The sequence below is a fragment of the Narcine bancroftii genome, chromosome 13, assembly GCF_036971445.1.
Source record: "Narcine bancroftii isolate sNarBan1 chromosome 13, sNarBan1.hap1, whole genome shotgun sequence".
NCBI lineage: Eukaryota > Metazoa > Chordata > Chondrichthyes > Torpediniformes > Narcinidae > Narcine > Narcine bancroftii.
Window position 1 is genome coordinate 47467175 of NC_091481.1, and position 22066 is coordinate 47489240.

At 44.4% G+C, this 22066-nt stretch overlaps 1 long non-coding RNA gene across 1 annotated transcript; it reads right to left on the reverse strand.

Moving 5' to 3' along the window:
• Positions 1–11230: 11230 nt before the first annotated feature.
• On the reverse strand, positions 11231–20226 carry LOC138747926 (uncharacterized). Its single transcript, XR_011347727.1, has 3 exons — positions 19877–20226; positions 18840–19059; positions 11231–12875 (listed from the first exon to the last, which is right to left on the reverse strand). It is a non-coding gene; the product is annotated as an uncharacterized lncRNA (long non-coding RNA).
• Positions 20227–22066: the final 1840 nt, after the last annotated feature.

A 22066-nucleotide genomic window follows, 5' to 3' on the forward strand; every position in this document is an offset into this window, starting at 1 on the left:
TTTGTTGTTAAGTTTTATCCTTTTTTCTATAAGTGGGGTTTTTTCAATTTTATTTACAACATTGTTAATTAATTCTTCACTCTTTATTTTGGGGGGGAGCATTGGACTAATTTTAAATTAGACGATTAATGTTGTGTTATAATTATTGGGGGGTTAATTTGTGTAGTTTAATGATGTAGTATTCTAATTTTTATTATCTTATTTTTTATTATTTCTTTAAATGTAATTTTTATTTTATTCATGTCATAAAATTTTAAATAAAGTTAAAAAAAAAAGCATTTGCTATCTGAATGGCCACTTCCTTAAGTACCCTAGGATGTAGATTATCAGGCCCTTGGGATTTATCTGCCTTCAATCCCATCAATTTCCCCAAGACCATGTCCTTAGAGATACTGATTTCATTCAGGTCCTCCCTTGCATGAGTCTCTATGTTTCCCAACATCCTTGGGAGGTTATTTGTATCCTCTCTTGTAAAAACAGAACTAAAGTAAGAATTTAATTGGTCTACCATTTCCTTATTCCCCATTATATATTCCCCTGATTCTGATTGCAAGGGACCTATTCTGGATTTCACCAATCTTTTCCTCTTGACATATTTATAAAAGCTTTTGCAGTCGGTTTTTATATTTGCCGCAAGCTTACTTTCATAATTTATTGCAGTAATTCATGTTCTGTTCTGTGATTTTAAATAAATATTAAGAAAGAGAGAAAGTGTTCGGCCTGGACTAGAAGGGCCAGGCTGCCAGTTTCAGTGTGTCATTGTGAGATGGTTAGATGAATGGTATGTGGCAACGCACATCCTCATGATGAACCGGCCCCGCTTGTATCGCCTCGTGGCGGGGGAGCCATGGGGAAATGCCAGAGGTCATCCAGCTGTTCCTCACAGATGAAGACTTCTTGAACCTGAGGAGAGAAGCAGACCGTGCTGATGCCCTCTGGCGAACAAAGAGGGAGAACGAGGCAACCCTCATCCAGGTGGCACGACCAGGAGCCAGCCATCCGCAAGCCGCTCCCAAGACCAAGCCAGAGGTTGGCCAGTTGACCTGGTGTTTCTACCAGCAGCACTGGGGAGCACAAGCCCGTGTGCCGCCAGCCCTGCAGGTTTCAGGGAAATGAGCAGGACAGCCGCCATTGATGGATGCGACGACTGGCCACACAAACAGCCTCCTTTATGTGACAGGTAGATCCACCGGCCGCCGATTCCTGGTGGACACAGAGGCTGAGCTCAGCATCCTTCCCCCCTCCCCCCACAGCATTAGAGACTCACACCCGATCTTGAGGTCCAACCCTGCGGTCGCCAATAGCTCCACCATTAGGACCTACGGCACCCGCAAGGCACAGGTCCAGATCGGGAAGGAGAAGATTCCACTGGAGATTCGCCCTAGCCTCTATGGGCACCATGCTCTTAGGGGCCGACTTCCTCAGAGCTCACGGCCTACTGGTTGACACAAAGGACAAAAGGCTGGTCAACACACGAACATTCCACTCCACCCGACTGGACACAGCAGAAGTCCGCAGGCCTGAAATTGCTGCCATAGCCACTGCCAAGGATGAGTTTGACGTGATCCTCCAAAAATTCCCCACCATCTTAGATCCACAGTTCAATGCTGCCCTGCCCCAGCATGGTTTCTTCTACCACATCGCCACACAGGGGCCCCCGCTGCATGCTAGACCCAGACAGCTGACGCCTGTGAATCTCCAGCAGGCAAAGGAGGTGTGCTCCAGGCTCCAGGAACTGGGAATCGTTTGTGCTCGGACAGCGCATGGGCATCGCCGCTCCATATGGTCCCATAGTCGTCTGGGGGCTGGAGACCATATGGGGACTACCATCGGTTAAATGATGCAACCACCCCGACAGGTACCTGGTGCCCCACATACAGGACTTCTTCACCAACCTCCATGCCACATGGGTCTTCTCCAAAGTCAGCCTCGTGCAGGGATACCATCAGATGCATTCAGATGGCATGAGTAAGATGGCCATTGTCACCTCTTTCGGCCTCTTCGAGTTCACGTATATGCCCTTTGGTCTAAAGAATGTGGCCCAAATGTTCCAACGCCTCAAGGACGTGGTTGGAAAAAACCTGGACTTTGTGTTCATTTACCCGGATGATATTCTAATTGCCAGTCGCAACCGTGATGAACAAAGAGCCCACCTCCGCACACACTTTGTCCAGCTGGCGGACTTCGGCCTCACAGTCAATGCAGCCAAATGCCAGTTTGGCAAGGAGTTCCTCCAGTTCCTGGGGCACACCATTTCAGCAGCTGGGGCCACTCCGGCACCGGAGAATGTAGCAGCAGTTCAACAATTCCCCAAACACTCCACCCAATAAAGCCTCCAAATGTTCAAGGGGACGTTTCATTTCTGGAGCCTCGTGCACCATGTGCCCATTGTTTGCACTCATGGCCACAAAAGAAAAGACTTTATTGTGGTCAGAGGAGGTGGACAGGGCTTTCATTGTGACAAAGGAGGATCTAGCGAGTGCTGGTGCACCCATATCTGGAGGCACACACGGTGCTCTCCGTGGATGCATCAGCTACGGCACTGGGTTCTGGAATAGTGGCTCGATGGACAATGGCTCCTACTGGCCTTTTTCAGCAAGCAGCTGCGCACGCCAGAGCTCAAGTACAGTGACTTCAACTCGGAGATCCTGGCACTGTATTTGGCCATCCAGGATTTCCGCTACTTCCTCGAGGGTAGTTCTGTTCACAGCCTTCACAGATCACAAGCCCCTCACTCAAGCACTGGCAATGCCAAAGGATCCGTGGTCCACCAGACAGCAGTGCCAACTCTCGTACGTGTCTGAGTTCATGACTGACATCCGGCACAGGGCTGGCAAGGACAATGTAGTGGCAAATGTGCTCTCCCGTCCAGCCATCTACACTCTTGCACCTAGCCTGGATTATGAGCAACTGGCTCAGGCACAGAGGAATGATGTGGAGACACAGGCCTTGTGGACCACCATCTTGGGCCTCAAACTCAAGGATATCCAGGTGCCCACCAGCCCGGACACATTGCTCTGTGACATCTCAACAGGCATGCCACGCCCGGTGGTCCCGCCGCACTGGATGGTGAAGGTCTTCAATCTGATACATGACCTCGCTCACCCAGTGGTAAAAACAACCATGCAGTTGGTCATGGAGTGGTCTTTGTTGCCCGGGCTGCAGGGGGGTAGGGAACAGAGTGTGAGTGCAGTGTCAAGGGAGCATGGCCACCTAGATAGGAATAGCAATGATAACAAAGGTAGGATGGAGATTAGGGTAAAAGGTAGAAAAGAGAATATAGGTGTGGGTCATTCTCTGAAATGCATATATTTTAATGCATTTAATATTTTAGTGAACAAGGTAGATGAGCTTAGAGCATGGACAGATACTTGGGGTCATAATATTGTGGCAATTAGTGAGACCCGGCTACAGGAGGGGCAGGACTGGCAACTTAATATTCCAGGATACATTTGTTTTAGATGTGATAGAGCAGGGGGTAAAAAAGGTGGAGGAGTTGCTCTCCTTATTAAGGAGGACATTACTGCCGTGAGGTGGCAGGATGGTCTGGAGGAATCGTCTAGAGAGGCTCTTTGGGAGGAATTGAGGGGTGAAGGAGGCATGAGGGTGCTAATAGGGGTGTAATACAGAGCACCAAATGGGCCAAGAAAATTAGAGGAACAAATTTGTAGGGAGAAACGTATATGTGTGAGAATCATAAGGTAGTGATCATGGGAGATTTTAACTTCCCTCACATTGATTGGGATACCCATACAGTTAGAGGGCTGGATGGGCTAGAATTCATTAAATGTGTTCAAGAATGTCTTCTAAATTAATTAGCAGAAGAACCGACTTGGGACGGTGTAATATTAGATCTCCTGTTAGGGAATGAGCTAGGTCATGTTGGAGAACAAATTGGGTCGAGTGATCATAACTCTGTTAGTTTTCAGGTAGTTTTAGGGAAGAGCAAGGAGGGACCTAAAGTTGAGGTTCTGGATTGGAGAAGAGCAAATTTCGAAGGAATAAGAAGGGATTAGGGGAGTATTGAGTGGGACAGGATATTTTCAGGTAAGGATGTAAATAAAAAATGGAGGATATTCAAAAAAGAAATTTTGAGGGTACAGAGTAGATATGTCCCAGTGAAGGGAAAGGCTGAAAATCAGAGGGAGGCTTGGTTTTTGAGGAATATTGGAAATTTGGTTAGGAGAAAAAGGGAGGTATGAAAGAGGTATAAAGAGCAGGGAGCTGAGAATTTGAAGGAGGACTACAAGGAGTGTAGAAGAAATCGTAAGACAGAAATTAGAAAGGCCAAAAAAAGGCACGAAAAGGCTTTGGCAGACAGAGTAAAAATGAATCCAAAGGGTTTCTATAGGTACATTAAAAGTAAAAGATGAGTGAGGGATAAAATTGGACCCCTTGTCGATAGCGAGGATAGGCTGAGTGAAAAGTCAGAGGAAATGGGGGAAATTTTGAATGATTTCTTTGCCTCGGTATTCATTAGGGAAAAAAATATTGAACCAGTTGAAGTAAAGAAAAATAGTGGGGAGGTCATGAAGCATATGAGGATAACCGAGGAGGTAGTGATGGCTGTGTTGAAAAAGATAAAGTTGGATAAATCTCCGGGACAGGACAAAATATTCCCAAGGACACTCAGGGAGGCTTGTGGACAGATAGTGGGGCCATTAACAGAGATATTTAAGATGTTACTGGTCACGGGGGTGGTGCCAAAGGATTGGAGGGTGGCACATGTGGTTCCGCTGTTTAAGAAAGGGTCCAAATGTAAACCTGGGAATTATAGGCCTGTGAGTCTGACATCTGTGGTGGGCAAGTTGATGGAAAATGTTCTGAGGGATGGTATTTACAAATATCTGGAGGTACAGGGATTGATAGGGAGTAATCAGCATGGTTTAGTCAGGGGTAGATCATGCTTGAAAAACCTGATTGAGTTTTTCGAGGGGGTTACAAAAAAGGTTGATGAAGGGAAAGCTGTGGATGTTGTCTATTTAGACTTTAGTAAAGCTTTTGACAAAATTCCCCACAGGAGGTTAGGAAAAAAGGTGGAGGCATTAGGTATAAATAAGGAGGTAGTGAAATGGATTCAGCAATGGTTGGATGGGAGGTGTCAGAGAGTAGTGGAAGAAAATTGTTTGTCCAATTGGAGGCCGGTGAGTAGTGGAGTTCCTCAGGGATCGATCCTGGATCCACTATTGTTTGTTATATTTACGATCTGGAAGTAGGGGTGGAGAACTGGATAAGCAAGTTTGTGGATGTTACAAAGATTGGTGGTGTTGTGGACAGTGAGGAAGATTACCGTGGATTAAAAGATGATTTAGGAAGGCTGGAGGTGTGGGCTGAGAAATGGCTGATGGAATTTAATATAGATAAGTGTGAGGTGTTACATTTTGGAAAGGCAAATCTAAATAGGTCATATGCATTAAATGGTAGGCTATTGAGATGTGTAGAGCAACAAAGGGATTTAGGAGTGATGGCCACTCTGATATAAAACCTACAACCCAAGGACCTCACTGCCTCGTTCCAGCTTGCTTGACCACGGCACACGAACCATGGGTGTAAAAGGTGGGGCCAGTACTGCGCACACTGCACTCCACCTAAAAGCTCCTTTGCGCAGGCCCGAGGACATGTCCACGTCCTCCCCCTCCACGTCCTCCCCCTCAAAAGATGCTTACAAACTCAAGCTAGCATGCTAGAACATCAGAACCATGCTAGACAAGGCTGACAGCCACCGACCTGAACGTCGGTCTGCCCTCATCGCACATGAACTCCTCAGACTTGACATCGACATAGCCGCACAGTTCGGCGGGCAGCAACCTCCTTTGAAGAAGACCGCAGAGCCCACCTCACTGACAAAAGACAAAGGAGGAAGAATCCAACACCCAACCCCAACCAACCAATTTTCTCCTGCAACCGCTGCAACCGTGTCTGCCTGTCCCGCATTGGACTTGCTAGCCACAAACAAGCCTGCAGCTGACGTGGACATTTACCCCTCCATGAATCTTCATCCGCGAAGCCAAGCCAAAGACCAAAGAAAGAAATAGTACCCTCAAGGCTGATACTCAGGTAGATGGTGTGGTGAAGAAGGCATTTGGAATGTTGGCCTTCATATATCAGAGTATTGAATTCAAGAGTAGGGAGGTTATGATGAAATTGTACAAGGCATTGGTGAGGCCAAATTTGGAGTACTGTGTACAGTTTTGGTCACCAAATTATAGGAAAGATATAAACAAAATAGACAGAGTGCAGAGAAGGTTCACGAGAATGTTGACAGGATTTCAAGGTTTGAGTTACAGGGAAAGGTTGTGTAGACTAGGGTTTTTTTCTCTTGAGCATAGAAGATTGAGGGGGGACTTGATAGAGGTGTTTAAGATTTTAAAAGGAACAGACAGAGTAAATGTGGATTGGCATTTTCAATTAAGAGTGGGGGAGATTCAAACTAGAGGGCATGGTTTAAGATTGAAGGGGGAAATTATAAGGGGAACATGAGGGGAAATTTCTTTACGCAAAGGGTGGTAGGGATGTGGAATGAGCTTCTGGCAGACGTGGTTGAGGCGGGATCATTGGTTACATTTAAGGATAGACTGGATAGTTACACGGAGAGGAGAGGACTGGATGGGTATGGACCAGGTGCTGGTCAGTGGGACTAGGAGGGTGGGGATTAGTTACGGCATGGACTAGTAGGGCCGAACTGGCCTGTTCTGTGCTGTAAGTGGTTATATGGAGATATGTTTATGTGGTTAAGAAGGTGGCAGAACTGGCCAGGAACTGTACCAGGTGCCAGACCTCCAAGGTCCAGCGACACTCTCGAGCCCCCATCCAGAACTTCGACCCGGCGGTTCACAGATTCCAACACATCCACATTGATATCGTCAGGCCCCTGCCAGTGTCCAAGGCGGCTCGTTACCTCCTCAGGGTGGTGAATCAGGCCACAAGGTGGCCGGAGGCCTTCCTCATTAAGAAGGCCTTGTGGAGACATGCGCCAGGAATCTGGTCAGCCAATGGATCACCCGTTTCGGAGACCCGGCGCACATCACTAGCGACAGAGAGGCAGTTCACGTCTGCCCTGTGGACTCAGATGGTGAAGCTCCTGGGGGTCAAGCTCCACCATACCACAGTATACAATCCACAGTTAAATGGGTTGGTAGATAGGTTTGACAGGCTCTCTGGACCAGACTGGGCAGACGAACTACCCTGGGTCCTCCTCGGGATTAGGATGGCCCCCAACCCAATCACCCCTTCTTCCGCACCAACCCTTCCCTTCCTATCACCTCACCCTCCCCATCTCCATGTCCCTCACCATTCCCCTCTCTTCCCAGCACCTCATGCCTCCCCATCACCCCTCCCTCCCTACAACCCCTCCCTCCTTGTAACTCCTCCCTCTCCACCATCACCTCACCCTCCCCACTATCACCCCCCCAACCCCTCCCTCCCAAGTTGACCTAAAAGAGAAAATAAATTTGAACAAACCGCCGTGAAACCGAGAATCTCCACCAGGATGAGCTATTGAGAGCTTCAGCTTTCCAAACAACCTCTTCTAAATATGGGCTCCATATTTTCCAAACCAAAGTGATATTTATCATGTAAACAATGTTATTTTTCCAGAGGAATACAAGATCTCATTTCGAGATCCCAGCTCTGCATCCCTAAATCCATCCCCCCATCTCCGACTCATGGCTACACATTTCCATCAAGCACCTGAAGATGATCATAAAAATTCAATTTGAGACATTGTAAACCTTCATTTCCATCGATATATTTCCCCTCAAAATTAACATTGGATCGAATGGAAGTTTATCCTTAATATTTTCTCCAAAACGACTTTAATTTATATCCCAAATGGCTGAACCTTAAGACATGACCAAGTCAAATGACAAAAAGAACATATCTCTTTATCACATCTAAGACATAATTCTGAAGATATTAAATCTATTTAATTTTTCAGGCGTTAAAAATAGTTGATGCAAACATGATTTTGTACAAATCTGTCGGTAACATTAATAATTTGAGTTGTAGTCCTGGGAGTTGAAGCTCTACCTTTATTGAGGCTGGAAATGCTCCTCTTATACAGTCAGAGTTACCACCGTTGGGTTGATTGGCTGACGTCAGCCACATGAATTATATAAACAGGATTCACACCCGCGGGAACATTCTTGCATACGACTCCCCTTCTTCCCCAGCCTGGTGTTGCTCTGTTACTAGGCAGCCTGGCCAGTCCCATTTTAGGGCAGCCCCAGCTTCCAACCGTGCTTGTTCCCAATCCTGGGAATCACGTTAGTGAGTTATGCCGCTGTTTATTACCGCGTGTTGTGTCGGCCTGATCTCCGCACTTGTGGGTCACCATTATCTTTACATAACATTTTCCAATCATTTTGATCTAATTTTCTGCCTAAAACATTTTCCGACTTTCATCTTGTTTTATGCAATTGTGTGTGAGAGTCTGTGAGTGCATTAGTGAGTACATGTGCATGCCTACATGTGTTTGTGCACGAGTTCATGAAAATGCAGGCGTACGTTCATGTGTGGGCATGTGGGTGCACGTGTGTGTGTCTGTTCATTTGTGTGTGTGCACATGAATGTGTGAGTACATGTGCGTATGTGGGTGCATGTGTAAAATAAGCCTGCATGCCTGTGTGCGAGTGTGTGCATGAGTCAGTGAGAGTGTGTGCGTGTATGCATGTTTACATCTGTGTGATTGTGTGATTGTGTGTGTGTGTGTGTGTGTGTGTGTGTGTGTGTGTGTGTGTGTGTGTGCGCGTGTGTGTGTGTGTGTGTGTGTGTGTGTGTGTGTGCGTTTGTGCATTCACATGTGTGTGTGTAATGGAGAGGCAGCGTCCAACACCAGGTGGTGCTGCTGTGCTCCTGTTCGGTCAAAGACTAACCCCAAGCCATCAAGGTGACCCTTGCAATTGGCCCACCTAAATCACCAGGAGCTGCTCTCCAGGCAGCCGGCCAGACTTATTCCTGACCTTCACCTAATTGGCCCAGATGAATCACCTCGACTGACCCCTGCTGAGCCTCTGCACTTCTTGACTTCAAGCCATTGGCCACAGCAGCCAGTGGAGCCCCGCCTGCCCTGAGTGATTGGCCATCCCAGCACTGCCCGCTAAATTCATAAGGACCATGTGCCCCTTTGTTCTTCCTCTTTCGACTCCTTGTGGCTTGAAAGTAGCACATTCCACACTGGTTTGGGTGGGTCGAGTTCAGGTAGCAAGAGCCGTGTCCTTACCGATTAAGGGGTGGGGGATTGAAGTATAAATTGATCCTGACTGTTCAAGTAACAGTCAAGTAAGTACCCCCAGTCTCTGTCAGTTTCTCCCTTGGTATTGGAAGTGTATATTTACTCCCTGCCTACTCTGTGTGTTGAAGTTTGCCTAACATATTGACCCTGTTGTCCCGTTTCCATCCCCGAAATAAACATGTATTTTGTTACATAACATAACATAACATAACAATAACAGCACGGAAACAGGCCATTAGGCCCTTCTAGTCCACACCGAACCAAACACCCCTTTCTAGTCCCACCTCCCTGCATAATGCCCATAACCCTCCATCTTCTTCTCATCCATATACCTGTCCAACCTTTTCTTAAATAGTACAATTGACTCCGCCGCCACTATTTCTCCCGGAAGATCATTCCACACGGCTACCACTCTCTGAGTAAAGAAGTTCCCCCTCATGTTACCTCTAAACCTCTGCCCCTTAATTCTTAACTCATGTCCTCTTGTTTTAATCTTTCCTCCTCTTAACGGAAATAGTCTATCCACATCCACTCTGTCTATCCCTTTCATAATCTTAAGTACTTCTATCAAATCCCCTCTCAACCTGCTACACTCCAAAGAATAAAGACCTAATCTGTCCAATCTCTCCCTATACTCTAGATGCTTAAACCCAGATAACATTCTGGTAAACCTTCCCTGCACTCTCTCCACTCTGTTTATATACTTCCTATAATTAGGCGACCAGAACTGCACACAGAACTCCAAATTAGGCCGCACCAACGTCTTATACAATCTCAACATCACCTCCCAACTCCTATATTCCATGCAATGATTGATAAAGGTCAGCATACTAAAAGCCTTCTTCACCACCCTATTCACGTGAGTTTCTACCTTCAGGGAACGATGTACCGTTACTCCTAAATCTTTCTGCTCTTTTGTATTCCTCAATGCTCTCCCATTTACCACATATGTCCTATTCTGATTCTTCTTACCAAAATGAAGCACCTCACACTTATCAGCATTAAATTCCATCTGCCATTTTTCAGCCCACTTTTCTAAGCAGCCCAAATCCCTCTCCAATCCTTGAAAACCTTCTTCATTATCCACTATTGCACCTATCTTAGTATCGTCTGCATATTTACTAATCTAATTCACCACCCCATCATCTAGATCATTAATGTATATAACGAACAACAATGGGCCCAATACAGATCCTTGAGGCACACCACTGGTCACCGGCCTCCAACCTGACAGACAATTATCCACTACCACTCTCTGGCCTCTCCCTTTCAGCCAATGTTCAATCCATTTGACTATCTTAAAATTTATACCTAAAGGCTGCACCTTCCTAACTAACCTTCCATGTGGTACCTTATCGAAGGCCTTACTGAAGTCCATATAGACAACATCCACTGAGCTACCCTCATCCATATTCCTAGTCACCTCTTCAAAAAATTCAATCAGATTGGTCAAACATGACCTTCCTCCCACAAATCCATGTTGAGTGCTCCTGATCAGACCCTGTCTATCCAGATGTTTATAAGTACTATCTCTAAGAATTTTCTCCATTAATTTACCTACCACAGACGTCAAACTTACAGGCAGATAGTTGCCAGGCTTCCTCCTTGAACCCTTTTTAAATAACGGAACCACATGCGCAATGCGCCAATTCTCCGGCACTATCCCCATATCTAATGACATTTGGAAAATTACCGCCAGAGCCTCTGCTATTTCCTCCCTCACTTCTCTCAATGTCCTGTGGAAGATCCCGTCTGGTCCCGGAGACTTATCCACCTTTATATTCTTCAAAAGCCTTAAAACTACACCTTTTGTAATCTCTATATTCTTTGGCCTGGTTCTTAACCTGTCGGACCCACACGAACCTGACAACAATGTAGGAGGGGAAGCAAAGTATTTTATCAATAAATGAAGAGTCAAATCACTAGAAAAAAGACAGATACATCCGATCAGAAGGTGTCAAGAATTTAATGTATGTTTAGAAAGCAACCGTAGGGATCTCAAGAAAAGCACCAGTGTGTCAAGATATGAACAAAGGCAATAGAATATTAAATTTGTGTTATGACAGAGATATAAGATATTTTGAAGACTGTTACACAGAAGAAATTCTTCAGACAATTAAACACAAATACGGAGTGACCAGTGGGACCTTCTGTTATCTCCCGCTTAGATCGGGACCAACATTGACTCCTCCTAAAATTAGTGAAATGGAACAAAGAGTCTGGATGGGGAATACACCCAAATTTATGTTATGCTCTCCAGAGAGAAAATTCAAAGCCAGGATTGCAGAGGTCAGGAGAAAGATGGGAGTCGGACTTGGATGGGATGATTTCAGAAAGCAGCTGGTCAGATTGGTGTAAGGACAGCACAACATCAATTAGAAATGCAGGACATGAACAGGTTCAGTCAAATATTTTACATCAATTCTATCTTACAGCAGAGAAATGAGCTAAATATCAGAAATGTGTTTCAAATATGGGAAGGAGATTTTATTGACATCAAATATAATATGGGGAAAAGGATTTATATCAATCAAAACAAAGGGGGAAAGAAGATTGAAATATACAAATTCAGGAAGAAATAGGGTCAAGATTGTGTCAAGAGTGTTACAAATACGATTAATGCCAGATACAAAAATAGGATTCTCCACATCAATTCTGCTATACTCCATATAAATTAAATGCACTTATCTACAATTATTCCGAGAAATGTTTTCAATGTAATGAGGTGATCAGGACTTTTTTTTTTCATTCGGTTTGGACCTGTGTAAAAGTGGAAGGATTTTGGAAGGATTTCGGTATATTATTAGGACAAATTAAGAAGATAAAAATACAAAAGGACGTGAGAATATTTGTGATTTGTGATTGAGAAGCAGATAAAAAAACTGAAGTAGGATAAACATCAAACAAACTTTCTGAGTCCAGCCATAGCAGCAGTAAACAAATGTGCAGTACTAACGTGGAGAGCAGAGAGTTTTGTAACGAGGGATGGGACATTGAAATGCAAAACGGTGTCACGTTAGAAAAAAAAGACTTCTCGTTGAAGGAATCAGCTCGGGAATGGTACATGGATATGGAGAATAAAAGTCCATCCACATCCTCCACATCACCCACTCCTCTTAGTTCATGGTTAATAATTATTATCTAGAAAATCAAATAACTCTGGGAATAATAGCAACTGTATAGATTGAGGTGGGTTACTCTTTCTTTTCTTTGGGGAGGAGGAGGGAGGGGGTGGGGAGAAAATAGATTAAAGGTTTGGGATCATTTTGTATTCTATTGTTATAAGATATTCTCTTTATTGAGTTAATGCTTGTATTGATGTAAATGATAAACAAAAAAAGATGTGGGACTGAAACAGGAATTTTTTGGTTTTGTGTGAATGTGAGGCCATTTTGGCAAGACATCACTGAAAAATTAACCAGGATAACAGGAGTGGCTTTCACAGGTGGCCCAGACTGCTATCTACTAGGTAATGTGATGGACGTCAGCAACAAATTGAACAAATATAAAATCTCATTGATAAAAATAGCATTGGCTGGAGCAAAGAAAAGTGGCGCGATCACTTGGACGTCGGACTCCCCTCGACTTATCGCAGAACGGACGGCAGAAATGGACAGCTGGAAACCCATGGCAAAAGTCACATCTAACAAAAAGAACAAATATGACACGTTTGTAAAGATCTTGCAGCCAGACCTGGACCACATTGGGGCCCAAATACAGTCATAAAAAAGAAAAAGGACTATAAATGCAACTATTATATTTATTTAAGCATGGTTTCCCCAATTGGATACTATATATTTAAAAGATTTATCAACTCTGATGGTGAGCGGATTCATTTGTTTGGAAGGGGGGAGGGAGGGAGGGACCATTTTGCTTTTGTTGATTGTTTGTAAGAAACAGTTTCATATATTATAATATTGAAAAATTTATTAAGGATATTTTTGAAAAAAATTGTAAATAAATATGTTCATTCACCAGGGCTGAACCTGGCCCCTGGTGATCAAGGAGGTCCTACGCGCCCCATAGCTGCCTGGGGATAGGGATGTAGGCCTGGTCAGCGTTGTCATATGTTGGAGGTTGGCGTGGAGTGGTGGGTGTTCCTGCTGGTGCCAGGTCCCTGGTTGAGACGGTTTTCTCCCTGCCACTGCCGAACCTAACGTAGGCGTAGTTATGGTTCGCATATAGGAGAAAGAACTGCTTGACCAGGGCTTCGGCCTTGTGTGTCCATACGTGCTTACACAGGAGTACCGGTCCCGGGAACGTGAGCCATGCTGGTTGGGACATTCCAGACGCAGACTTCCTGGGGATTGAGAACAGACGTTCATGAGGGGTCTCGTTGGTAACTACCAAATGGCATGGAGCACTTCGGTGCTGGGCGTCCTGCCTGTACTCAACGGCTCACCCTTTTGACTTGAGATCCAGGAGGACTGCCTTCCAGAACACCCCATTTTTGTGTTCCACGCCCATTGCCTCTCGGGTTATAACTCGTCATGCAACTGGTCGCGATTCCCCTCGCTGTCAGGTACTGGCACAGCTCATCACTCATGAAACTAGACTTCCGGTCACTGTGGATGAAAACGGTGTAGTGAAGAAGTAGACGTTTCGGTTCATGGAAGGCAGGGGCTCTTTGAAGTCTATGCCAAGACACTCGAAGGGCCGAGTGGTCTTTACAACATGGGCCTGTGGAGCATGGAATAAAAGGGGTTTGCACTCTGCACAGACCCGGCAGGCTTCCTAGTGAGTATATGTCCCAGTGAGGATCAAAGGAAAGACTGGAAGTGATAGGGAGCCTTGGTTTTTGAGGAATATTAGAAATTTGGTTAGGAGAAAGAGGGAGGTGTATAAGAGGTATAAAGAGCAGGGAGCTGAGAAATTGAAAGAGGACTATAAGGAGTGTAGAAAAAATCTTAAGAAAGAAATTAAAAAGGCCAAAAAGGGGCACAACGAGGCTTTGTCAGGCAGAATAAGAATAAATCCAAAGGGTTTCTAAAGGTACATGAAAAGTAAAAGATTAGTCAGGGATAAAATTGGACCCTTTGTAGATAGGGAGGGTAGGCTATGTGAGAAGTCAGAGGAGATGGGGGGAATTTTAAAGGATTTATTTTCCTTGGTATTCACTAGGGAAAAAATATTGCACCAGTTGAAGTAAAGAAAAATAGTGGGGTGGTCATGAATCATATAAGGATAACCGAGGAGGTAGTGATGGCAGTGTCAATAAAGATAAAGTTGGATAAATCTCCGGGTCCAGACAATGTATTCGTAAGGACACTCAGGGAGACTAGTGTAGAGATAGTGGGGCCATTAACAGAGATATTTCGGATATCACTGGTCATGGGGGTTGTGCCAGAGGATTGTGGGTGGCTCATGTTGTTCCGCTGCATAAGAAAGGGTCCAAATGTAAGTCTGGAAATTATAGACCTGTGAGTCTGATGTCTGTGGTGGGTAAGTTGATGGAAAGTATTCTGAGGGATGGCATTTACAAATATTTGGAAGAACAGGGATTGATAGGTCGTAGTCAGAGTAAGAGATCAGTAACACTGATCATTGTGAGAGATCAGTATCACTGATCTAAAAGAAAAGTGAGGATTGTGAGAGATGAGTAAAACTGATATAAAGTATGAAGATGAGGAAACTAATATAGATATATGGGTAAATGAATAAAGCCAGTATGAACAGGATAAAAAATGGATATTAGAATGTAGGAAGCAGAATCAGTCTGAGTAAGATAAGAATCTTCTAGTCTTTAGACAGAATCAGCAAGTTCACCGTATGAATGAGATAAGGATAGACAATAGATAGAATGTAGGAAGTAGAGTTAGTCTGAATAAGATAAGGGTCTCCTATCCCTAGACAGAACCAAGTTCTGCATATGAAATTAGTAAGCCCTAGACAGTATTAGCAAGTTCTGCATATGAAGAGGCTGTAGCCCTGAGAGTTGGGAAGGTGTAAATTAAAACAAAGACAGGTTTGTGAATAAGGACAATGAGGTTAATGACATGATGTGACACCGACAGGATACCCCCCTGGTGCTCCAAGTTCACAGAAACAGCACGTAGGCAGGCAGGATTGCCAAATGCCAAACCTATCCAGGAGGCAGAAGAATGTAAGGGGGAGGGTATTCCTATACTGAAATAAACTGTATAAAAGTTGGGTGAGCCCCAGTGTATGTGGGTATTCCCAGGGTAAGGAGAAGCACCCAACTTTGCATCGTTGTATAATAAATGTTCTTTGTTCTCAATTTTTGTCTCGAGCCATTTCTGTGAAGGTACTTCTGTTTCTAACATCAGCATGGTTTTGTCAGGGGTAGATCATGCTTTACAAACCTTATAGAGTTTTTCGAGGGGGGTATAATGAAAGAATTAAACTGTGTTCTTACTTCTGCAGCTGCAAGGCTGAGAACTTGTTTGGAATCAGCAGACATAATCTAAATTCCACCATGAGCCCAGGATGGATATTTAGTAGACACCCACCATGGGACCCTGGGATGCAGTTGAATAGAAAGACATTATCTAATTTACACTTATGAGGCCCAGAGTAGTTTACATTTGTTGGTCACAGACTGTCAGGAGACCTTGAAGATAATTAAACCATTTGTTCAAAGAAATAGGATTTGAGGTAAACAACTTTTGGGGTTATATGAGCCATGGTCCCACTGCTGAAGTGAGAGATTCTCCAACAGGTGACAACATCTCTCAGCAAGAGGAAGATAATAAACCATTTGTTCAAAGAGATAGGATTTGAGGTAAACAACTTTTAGGGTGATATGAGCCATGGTCCCACTGCTGAAGTGAGAGACTCTCCAAGAGGTGGCAACATCTCACAGCAAGAGGAAGATAATAAGCCATTTGTTCAAAAAGATAAGATCTAAAGTAAACAACTTATAGGTAATATAAGCCCTGGTCCCACTGCTGAAGAGAGAGACTCTGGAAGAGGTGGCTACATCTCTCAGCAAGAAGAAGAACTTCAAGAGTCCAGCTAACGTCCCGGTCGAGGGAGGTAGAGAAGCTGCTACCGGTGCCCCGACAACCTACTACAAGTGTTCAGTCGTTGCCTCGCTTCGGCAGTTGGGACCAGTCCAGGCGTTGATAAGTATAATTGGGAAGGGTTTGCATATTGTAGTGTGAATTCAGCTTTGGATTGAGTAATAAAGACTTGGATAAATTGAATTGCTCTCGGTGTGTGTGTGTCTATTTTTTTTCGGTAGCTGAAACACTGTGACCAAGCTAAAACGAACAAAATGAGAGGTATAAGTTTACCCAAGACAGGGGGTTACAAAAAAGATTGATGAAGGGAAGGCTGTTGATGTTGTCTATTTAATCTTCAGCTGAGCTTTTGACAAAGTTCCCGACAGGAAGTTAGGTAAAAAGGTAGAGGCATTAAGGTATAAATAAGGAAGTAGTGAAATGGATTCAGCAATGGTTGGATGGGAGGTGTAGAGTGTAGTGGTACAACATTGTTTGTCAAATTGGAGGCCGGTGACGAATGGAGTTCCTGTGGGATTCTTTCTGGGTCCACTATTGTTTGTTATATATATTAACGATCTGGAAGAAGGGGTGGTGAATTGGATAAGTAAGTTTGCAGATGATACAAAGATTGGTGGTATTGTGGATAGTGAGGAAGATTTCCGTAGCGTAAAAATAGATATAGGAAGGTAGAGGAGTGGGCTGAGAAATGGCTGATGGGATTTAATACGGATAAGTGTGAAGTGATGCATTTTGGAAAGGCAAATCTAAACAGGTCATATACATTGAATGGTAGACAATTGAGGAGTGCAGAGCAACAAAGGGATTTAGGAGTTATGGTAAATAGTACCCTCAAAGTTGATACTCAGGTAGATAGAGTGGTGAAGAAGGCATTTGGAATGTTGGCCTTCATAAATCGGACTATTGAATTCAAGAGTTGGGATGTTATGATGAAATTGTACAAAGCATTGGTGAGGCCAAATTTGGAACTATAAACAAAATAGAGAGAATGCAGAGAAGGTTCATGAGAATGTTGACAGGATGTCACGGTTTGAGTTACAGAGAAAGGTTGAGCAGCCTGAGGCTTTTTTTCTCTGGAGCGTAGAAGATTGAGGGGGGGATTTGATGGAGGTGTTCAAGATTTTAAAAGGGACAGAGAGAGTCAACGTGGATAGGCTTTTTCAATTAAGAGTGTGGGATATTCAAACCAGAGGCCATGATAGAGGAATTAAGGGATATGGGGAGAAGGCAGGTAGGTGGAGTTAGGTCATAAATTAGATCAGCCATGATCGTATTGGATGGTGGAGCAGGCTCGATGGGCCATTTTTGGCCTACTCCTGTTCCTACTTCATATGTTCCCATGTTCCTAGGCCATGGTTTGAGATTGAAAGGGGAAAATTATAAGGTGAACATGAGGGGAAATTTCTTCACGCATAGGGTGGTTGGGATGTGGAATAAGCTTCCGGCGGAGGTGGTTGAAGCAGGAACATTATTTACATTTAAGAAAAACTGGATAATTATATGGAGGGGAGAGGATTGGAGGGGTATGGACCAGGTGCTGGTCAGTGGGACTAGGATGGTGGGGATTTATTCCGGCATGGACTGGTGGGGCCAAACTGGCCTCACAGTTGTCCCTGGACAACATATCTGGGGGCTCATTGAGCCTCCCTGGATGGTAAAGAATGTCATAATTATATTTAGACAATTCTATCCCCCAGGCGCAAGATTTTTTGGTTTTTTTATCTTCTGTTATTCTGGTTGTCGAACGTAAAAGCCATGGATCATTGGTCCTGACGAGGTTTCCATGCCAGATAATGTCTCCAGTGCCTTACCACTTCCACAGTGGCTTGAGCCTCCTTTTCCACTGCTGAGTCTCTCACCTCTGACCACTGTAGGGTCCATGAGAAAAAGGCTATCGGTCGCCCCTCCTGGTTCAGTGTAAGAGCTAGCGCTACATCTGATATATCGGTCTCCTCTTGGAATGGGATCGTCTCATCTATGGACGGCAGGGTTGCTTTTGCAATCAGGTCCTTAATATCTGTGAAGGCTTTGATAGATGCTGGGCAGGTGGGGAACCGGAGGCTTTTATCAGTGGGCAAGCCCTCTCCTCATAGTTGGGGACCCACTGTGCATAATATGCAAAGAGCCCCAATCATCTCTTTAAGGTTAACTGTGAGTGTGGGACTGGGAGGTCAGGGAGCAGGTGCATGCGGACAGGGTCCGGGCTGACTTTCCCTGTTCTGTACCACATATCCCAGGATGGCCAGTTACCTAGTGCTAGAGACATATTTGTCCCTATTATACATTAGATTGCATTCCTCTGCTGCCTGAAAAAAAAATAAGGTTAATGTTGTGGTCAGCTTGTCAGTGGCCACCTACCAACTGATCCCTTCGCCATGCGGACACTCGGTCCTGGGACGCGTGTGCACCCTCTGGGAAATTGGGGTTTGCTAGGGGTGTCTCAGAGATAGCAACCCATCCAGGAGATCCTGGCAGTAGATCGTGCTCAGGAGGGCAACTTGTCGTATGCCTTCTGCCTGTACTTGTCACGATCCTTAATTATAAGTCAGAAACCCATGTGGTTGCATGACCAATCCCAGATCCGTTGAATTAACTAACAGGTGGGCCTCTTGGCCACTCTTTACCTGCTCCAGCATACTTCTGTCCCCCTCATAGTCCACGGTCGCTGGGTGAGTCCTTCTCTCCATGACAATTTCGGTCCCACAGCTCTTCATCTGGTCCGTACTTGGTTTCACGGTGTGGGAAGCATCTCCATTTCCAGGTCCTTAGATAAGTTTTCGGTGGAGTTGAGAGGTGGACGAGGGCAGAAGAAGCTTTCATCCCAGTTAGTCTATTAAATTGTGACTAAGATCAACCACACAAGACAGAGTGCAAGTTAAATGCTAGTTTTAATTGACAAATATATAAAGCAAGTTCTTGACTCTGTTCAAGCCTAGGTCAGAATGGAGGAGCCTAGGACTGGTCGGCTTTATATATGAGGTAGTCAGGTGGTGGTCCTGGTGACCTAGAGCTGTAATAGCATTTCACCACAGTATATTCTCCACTTATACAAATGCAAATCATTTATTTTATAAAGAAGGCAAGCCAGGTCAGGTGCCTATTCTTTGGAGGTGAAAAGAATGGTGTCCTTAGAACATAGAACACTACAGCAAAGTAGAGACCCTTATGCTCTCAATGTTGTGCAGACGCATATATTCCTTCCAAAATAAAATACTAAACTCTTCCTACCTTGTGACCCTCTATTTTTCGCTAATCTAGGTGCCTGTCTAAGGGTCTCTTAAATTCCCATAGAGGGGAGGCAGCGCCCACTTTTGGGAATCACTATGCATTGTTAACTTTTGGTTTACGGTAGCTTAACCCTTTCTTCAGCAAGGTGAAGGATGTCAATGTGTCATAAGTTGGACGGCGCTTTGTCACAGAATTTACTATCTTCCATTCATCTTCACGTCCAACACAAAACTGTACTCTCTGAATGTGATCTTCCCAGCAGGAAGCCAGCACAATTCTCTGGTGTTCCATAAATGGAAGACAGGTATTTCAGCCACTGAATGGAGCTGTCCTGGTCAGCCTGCCCGAAGGGCACTATTGTCCACTATTGTCCTGGGAGTTGGGGCTTAATGGGTTAGAGAAGAAGACATTGTCGAGGCTGATCATGGCATACCAGAGTTTGTCGTCCCTGCCCGTGATATCTTCCACCAATTTAACCACATCGGAAACGACTGCAGCAAGAGTGAGTTGGGGGGAGGGAGTGAATTTGTCCAATTTACAGTATCATTCACCACGTGCCATTTTTCTTACAGACAGGCCGGATTGGGCTGTTTTCGGGGGGCACGGTGGGTCTTATCACACCACCTCATAGAGGAAGGTATCAATCACTTCCCCGATCTGCTCATAGCCCCCGGCACCCAATCCAGGTGGGTGCAGACTACCTGGAAGGGAGGGGCAATGACAAGAGGAGTCTACATGGCTGCCCCGACCACAATGGTTGGTGGGAGACCCTCAAATATAAACTGCCCCTTGAGTACATTCATTCCAAAATGTGGGGGGGGGGTGTTTGGGGGGGTCTCATTGTGACATCAGAGCGATTGCCATGGTTTAACTTGTCTTTCTGTATTATTGTGTAACAATGAACCCATTGATGACATCACGCAGCCAGCAAACCCAGTTGCTGAGACTGCAGTCGTGTTCATTGTGAGGGTTGAACGTGGTGCGAGTGTGTGGCACAGTCTTTGCCAAATACCAGGGCTTTTTGGCCAAGTGAGGCTCACGGTGGTGACGTATTTGAATTACTACATCATACGTCACTGAAAACACATCGCGTGTGACTTGCCGGAGAATGGGCAATGCCATGGGCAATGCCTTGGGGATGAGGAGCAGTTGTTCACTCCTCGGAAAAGAATGACATGCAACTGCTGCAAGAAGATCAGAGGCAGATGGTTACATTCCTGAGTTGCTGCGGAGGAATCACCAGACTTCAATGTCGACTGCAGGGAAGAAAACACACAGCAGGTTCTCTCGGTCACGTGTGAAACCTTTTATGAAGCAATGTAGAAACGAACATAAGTTGTACTTTGTGCACAAGGTTCATTACTCACATAAACATCAGACACTCATCATACAAGGAGAGTTTTGTGTTTCGCAGCTAATTATCTCCAATTCAGTGTTGGTAAATCATTTATGCTTTGTCCAAAGCATCTACAGATTGGGTGCTTCTTTTATTCTGAAACTTAAACAAGGACATCAACAAGTGAATCCTACTTGGAATTTATACATTCCTATTTTATAAATGGGTCCAGATAGTCTTATTTTTGTAAATTAAAATGAAAAACATTCTCTTTTAAGGATCCCCAAGGTTTAAAGTGTAAATGATAAAACTGGAATTACTGGATATTTCAATAAAAACAGAAAAGGCTGTAAACTCCCAGCAAGTCAGTATGTGACCAACCTGCTGACTATTTCTAACATTTGCTGTTGTTACATTTGAAGTATAATCATTTTAAATATTTCTTCTGGGAATAATTGGCTGTCAAAGGCAGGAATTAAATTCTCTTTATTGTTTTGGGGTAGGGAGAGTTTAGTGCTTTTTTTAGGAAGGAACAACATCGAGGGTTGAAGGGCCTGTACTGTGCTGCAGTGTTCTATGTTCTCTGTTTCTGTCGTGGTGATTTAAGAGTAAATATTAACCAAGGACCCCCAGAAGAATGTGCCCTTTACTTTGGTTTCTGCCCTGGAATGAGATGAGATGAAAGATTGAGATGAAAGGTTTTGTGGCTGAATCCAAATCAAGAGTGTTCTTCGTAAAGATGCACCAAGAATCTGTGGTTTGCTTTTCATCAAATTCAAGTCAGAAGCCTCAGCCTTGAGTGTATTGTCTATAGGTGTGAAATCTGAATGTCTCTGGGGATTGACCCTGTGCCATGTGTTCAGTTGCAATGGCTTCAGCAACCGTCGAACCAATGTTCATTGGGCCAATCCTGAAAGGTGTTTTGCCTTGCTTTTTCCAGATACTTTTGTTCTGTTAACTGCCGTGGTTCACATGATAATACTTTGAAGTGGATTTGTAAATAGTCATTAAGTTTTAACTGTGATTTTTACCTGCAAACCACATGCTTGTTCTTTGTAAAATGTTTTTATTGAGTTTAACATATAAGCATACATACAGAAATCTGAAAACCACGTAACAATTCATTCATTTACGAGTAAGGACGCGAAGAAAACAAAGTAAATGAAACTACATTGAGGATTACTTGTTCACCTCCAAAACAATTACACTACAACTCCAATCATCCAAAATCAGATTTTCTGAAATCCTCATATCCAAAACAAATCAGGAATCCTCATTTATCTGAAG